This window comes from Apteryx rowi, unplaced genomic scaffold (genome assembly GCF_003343035.1).
Source record: "Apteryx rowi isolate R43461 unplaced genomic scaffold, aptRow1 scaffold_787, whole genome shotgun sequence".
NCBI lineage: Eukaryota > Metazoa > Chordata > Aves > Apterygiformes > Apterygidae > Apteryx > Apteryx rowi.
Genome location: NW_020451079.1, coordinates 12,093 through 18,138, shown reverse-complemented (window position 1 = coordinate 18,138; position 6,046 = coordinate 12,093).

The window sequence follows — 6,046 nt, the reverse complement described above, 5'->3', positions numbered from 1 at the left end:
ACATAATCACTGGCTTACCTTGACACCTTTTTAAGGACTACAGGAGGTATCTCCAATTGAAGTCAATACCTTTTGTTATAAAGTTTAATCCTTTGATACTGGACTGCATAATCTTTTCCATAAAATGCTAGTATTTTGGTTTCTAGTACTATTGAAATCCTATTTGAAATTTCCTTCATGTGACACTTATACCCTTCTCCTAATTCTGGACTGCTATTTCATTGGTTTCCAGTTCAAATCTACTGTTCTTTTCTTAAATCACTGTTGTATTTGCAGGCAGCTTCCCACTGCCAGTCCTTTATGCATTTAAGAAACAATGATTTTGTCTCCTTTTCTTTTTTTCTTTTTCCTTTTGGAAGTCCATACAAACCAGCTATTTTACTCCCTATATAAAAGGAGATCATTTACCTTGATAATCCTGACAGTACTCGTATCCACTTACCCTAGTCTGAACTACTTTTCCCTTGAACAGAGTAACAAAAATTTTACATGATATTCCTAAAGAAGTGCGATCACTATAGCATGACTCTTTACAGTGGTGCCCAGCTCTAGGATGAGAAGCAACGGGCACAAACTGAAACACAGGAAGTTACATCTGAACATGAGGAAAAACTTCTTTACTGTGAGGGTGACAGAGGACTGGAACAGGTTGCCCAGAGAGGTTGTGGAGTCTCCAACACTGGAGATATTCAAAAGCCGCCTGGACGTGATCCTGTGCAATGTGCTCTAGGTGACCCTGCTTGAGCAGGGGGGTTGGACTAGATGATCTCCAGAGGTCCCTTCCAACCTCAACCATTCTGTGATTCTGTGTTATTATGTGATTTCTCCACTACAAATTCCTCGACTAATGCATCTTACAGTCTTTTTTTTTTTATGTTCAGGCTGATGGCTCATAGTTATCCTCTGACTGTTAGTGTGCTTGTTTCTTTTTTCTCCTCTGAATTCCACTTGACGAATTCTCAATTTATAGCTGAAACTCTTGGATTTTGTCCATATGTGCATAACCCTTACACTTTGAGATGATATATTTTGTTCCATTTCTGTGATTCCTGTACTTAAAAATACCCCATTTTTTTCCTGGATTACTTATATTAGTTTCCATTTTACAGAGGATGTCTCCCAAAGAAGTTTCATCAGAACATCGTGTCACTTCCATTACTTTTACTTTAGACTTCGGTGTGGAATGATATGGACTGCTCCACTGTTTTGTGATGTTACTTCTCATTCTCCATGAACAGCTTGGCAGAGGCATACTTTGACTGTATGAGAAACAACAAAATTTCTCATTGAAACATGCACAGCAAAATTCTTGAGATTCCCTGAAGAAAACCTGCTGTGAAGACTAGGAATAACACTAGAAAATTGCAAGCTGTGCAGTATTCTCTGAGCTCACTTTTCTTGTAAACTGCTTCACATATTACTTTTTATGTTGTTAAATGGATACAGTACCATAAATATATGTGGTATGCACAACATAGCTATATTAATGTTCCTTTTGGGAACTTAATTTTTATATTTCCTGCTTAGGATTCCCTAAAACACTCCAGCATATACTTAACTTTATTCATGTGAGTATTCCCACTGAAATCATTAGAACTACTCTCAGGGAAGAAGTTATGCACACATACAAGTCCTTGCAAGATGAGGATATTATTGGGGTCAGCTCAGGAATCCATAGTCTGATTTAAATGTGATGTCTGACTGATGTTGTTATAATGAATTAAACTGAAAGTCTCAATATTCCACAAGTTCTTGTAAAGTTTTGAAAACTGTGGCTTGGTTCCATAGCTAATTATAATTGAGCCTTGCCATTCTGAATTTCCTGTTTGCCAAATTAAACTTCACTCTATAAGACTTTATGAAGTAAGCCATATGTGTTTCTTTAATCATCAAAAATTAACAGAGAAGGTCAAGAACAAATGAAGCACATGTATTTGATTTATGTAATAGGAAAACATGATTCAGATCGGGAAATATCTCTGTTTTTCTTTCTTAAATGCAGAACCCAAGTTTATCCCTGTCAATACATTAACATGCAAGCACATTATCATGAAGTAGTCAGTTCTTACACAGTCTTCAGAGTACTGCATTTTAATCTGTTGTAGGCAAGAAAGATAATGGATTGATAACATACTGCCAGCACTCCCGATGCAGACATGAAACTAATAGATAGGAAAAGCTAAATCAAAATGCAGATTTTCAAATGAGGTTTAAAATAGCCAATATGAAGCTGTAAAAGTATAACCTCGAAGCCATTATACTTTCTTGACTGAGAAGAATGAAAAGAGTGGTGTCTCCATAAAAGTTTCCTCTTTCTATTGAGTTAGAAAAGAGAACAAGAGAGTGATATCTGTAGAATGGGGGGATAGCAAGATCGGCTTAGATAAGCAGTGGGCAAAGTAACCGTGTGCTTTGCTCTACCAGAAGAATCTCCTGCTGAGATACAGCTCAACAGGATATGGCCCATGACATCAGAACGGCAGCGATTTTTCATGATATGGAGTAAAAAGGAAGCAATGAGAATTTTTAAGAGTGGGAATGACTTTGTCTCTCATGACTGCCGTGGTGGAGACAGACTGGGGTTTTCCACAGAGGCCCCAGCGGCAGCATTAGCAGGTTAGAAAGTGAGCTGCAACTTGCTGTTGCTCAGCAGATGTGTGGGGTGGGGAAGAAGTCCCCAGCTCATCAGAAGTGGAAGCAGACCATGGAGAAGATAACCTCTAAAACAGCCAGGAACTGACACGAGGAGTCCTGCTCTGTTCAGTGAAGAGACACCTTTTTTCTCCTTATGCTTAAATATCATACACGGGGACAAATGTAGGGCCTGAGCAAAGAAGTATATCAGATTTGGAAGGCTGTAAGCTGACAGCAGGAATAAGGAAAGGAGGAATAAGTCTGATGAGTTTCTGCCAAATAATTCCCAGATGGATAAAATTTATAATATAACAACAATTTTACATCCCATGTGTGACATCTCACCATTTTTCTGTGTGTGCCTAAGACAAGAAAACATGATTAATCATCACTGATCCAAAATTTACTGATAATGACTGTAAATAAACTTGGTTTGGGAGATTTTGAATAACAAGAACTAAAGGGAATCTTAAAACCACATAAAGACACAAGAAAAAGTTTTTTTTTCTCCTGAAATTCACACACTAAAACTTGTATCTAAGTCTAGTGTCTTCATGGTTGGTTTGAAATACTTGAATCATAGGAACCATAGATTCCTTCAAGTTCCTCATCCTAATTAAAACCTAATTACAAGTGATTTATTGGAAATAAAACACTTAAATACCTGTATGGCTTGGAGCTTCTATATTGGTCACTACACTATTTTTGTTCATTTTTTAGGGTAGAAAATAGCTTCTCAGGCAATTCTTCACAAAGAATGATAAATCATTGGGGTGATACTATTATTTTATGACCTTCATGATGACCGGGGCTCACCTTTCACCTCCTGCCCTGGATCCTGGCTCAATTCACAGCCCCATGCACACTTCTGATCTAGCTCATAGTAGTCAGAGTGAAAACTGACCTCCCAGAGAGCAAACATCCACTCCATTGCTCTGAGCTCATGGGAATAGCACTGCTGGTATGGGCCTAAGTCCCAAGGCTAAAATATCCAATAATCTACCAGTGCTTTTTTTGACCTCCCAATACACATCACCCTGTGTTTCCACATCTCTAACTCCTTTAGACCTGTAGTGCTACCTGAACACTCAAACTTCTTTTGTTATCCACTGTTTTTCCTTTATAAATGTAGCTCTTTGCATTTAAATTTATCCAATTTGACATTTCTGATTTCGTGACATTGATCCTATTTTGAAAGATGATTTTTTTTTATTCTCATCCTGGCTAGTTCTGCCAACATGATATCACCTAAAAACAACATAAATTTACTCTCTATACCATCTTCTGTCACTATAGAAAATATCAAATATAACCGAGCTCAGAAGATTCCCTTCTGGGACTTTGAGATACCCTTTAAAATTGCCGATGAGCCATTAACAAATACATGTTCACAGTGATTTTTTTCTGGCCAGTTGCACACCTCTCTGATGACGATTTCATCTTATCTTTACCATGCTTCGTTAGCATGTTTATAAGAATAGTACTTGAGACAGTGCCAAAAATCATACTGAAGTTGAAGTATGTTACATTTACTACCTTTCACTTATCTTTTAAGTAAGTGGCTTGTCTTATCAAAGCAAAGAATAGGGTTTTTTTGTCTTGCTTTATTCTTAAAGAATTAATATTGGATTGTTTTTTTCACCTCTTTACCTTCTAAATACTTTAACTGACTTTAGTGATTTGTTCCAGGGTCTAAATCTGAGAGCTGTGGGCTATAATTTTCCAAGTCCTCCATACTCTCTGTTTCAAGGATAAATAGCATGTTTGTTATTCATTTCTTCACAATTCTTAAACATAGTTGCTAATGATTCAGTTATTACATTGTCTAGCTCCTTTGGTGCCTTAAGGTGAATCAGGACTTTACTACATGACTACATCCATCTCATTTAAAACATATTTACCTCAATTTTTCTCCAACTAGTACATCTTATTTTTAAAACTAATGTCCTTAAAGATCTGGTTACAATTAATATTTTGTTCTGAAAACTGGGACAAAGACATTTAAAGTGAAAATTTTCTCTGCATCATTCGCTATTAGCTCCCCTTCCCTATTGGTAACTGATCTACACTTATCTTTGCTTTTTTTTAGTCATAAAAGAACTTTTTGTTTTGTACCTTGTTCCAGTTTGTAGGGATACTCAATAAAATGTAGCACCAGCTTTCCCCTTCTATGATTTCAGAGGTGTAATTCTGTGGATGAGAGAACTATATAAGAAATTACAGTATTGCTTTGTTGCTGCCCTTAAAAATTAATCCATTCTATGATAGAATTAATGGACTAGATATCCTTTACAATAGGAAATACTCCAAGGCACTGACTTTTACTTACATCTTTTTCTTTTGTTTGGCACCCCTCCACAAATTTGAAAGGAATTGCATTAATTTACACAAAAAGAAAATATGGTCTCATATGTATCTTCCCGGTTCTATAGATCTGTTACTTACGGAACAGAAAACACTTTAATATGCAATTACATAGAGTGAACTTTCTCTAAAATATGTTAAATCTAACTTCTGGACCCTGCATTTTCCTTTGTAAACATGTAGCAAAATATCTACAGAATGAACGCAGTACAGTTCAAAGCATGTGTGACTCTTGTAACCTGACAACACTTCAGAGCTTGTGCAGCTGTCCAACTTAAAAGGCAATACAACCAATTGGCCTTCAAGGTACATACAAAATTCTGGATTTTAAAGATCAGACTTTATTTCCTAAAGGCAAGTCAGAACATGACCTCATCGCTCCAGGTATTGACTTCAACTTTTTAGTTTCTTTTACTGATCTTTCAGTCTTATTCTCTGTGCCTACTGTTCTTTCAGTGGTATCACAGTATTTCCTCTGGACAGTAGAGGACACTGATCAGATGTTCTCCTATTGAGAAGGGAAAAGAAACACTCAAGGACACATCTGCCAACTCTGATCTGTGCAGCTACTGGTGGTGGCAGTGATGCTGCCTCTGTATAATAGCGGCATTGCATCCATGCAGAGATATATACTATGTTAGAACTGTATTTCTCTCTCATATCCATAGCTTGGCAATGAGAATGACCTTGATTCCTCCTCCACACTTTCTTCAAAGCTCGTATAAGCCTTGAATACTTTTTATCCTTGGAGTCAAGTGTTTAAAAACAATCACTCAAACAACAAAACTTTTTTCTTTTTTTTTTTCCTGAAGCATGAGAATATGGCTTACTTGTAGGAACCCACATATATCACACCTTTTCTCTTCAACATTGATAATTACACTACTGCATGGCAGAATTAAAGATCTCTTTTCATAAAATAAAGGTTTCAGCTATAGATATAATGCTGATAGAAACTGATGATTATACAGCTTCACTGAGGTAGCTCAGTGGCATATATGAATTCTGTAGCATCAGATGAAATTACGTGAGACCAGGTCACAAAAAA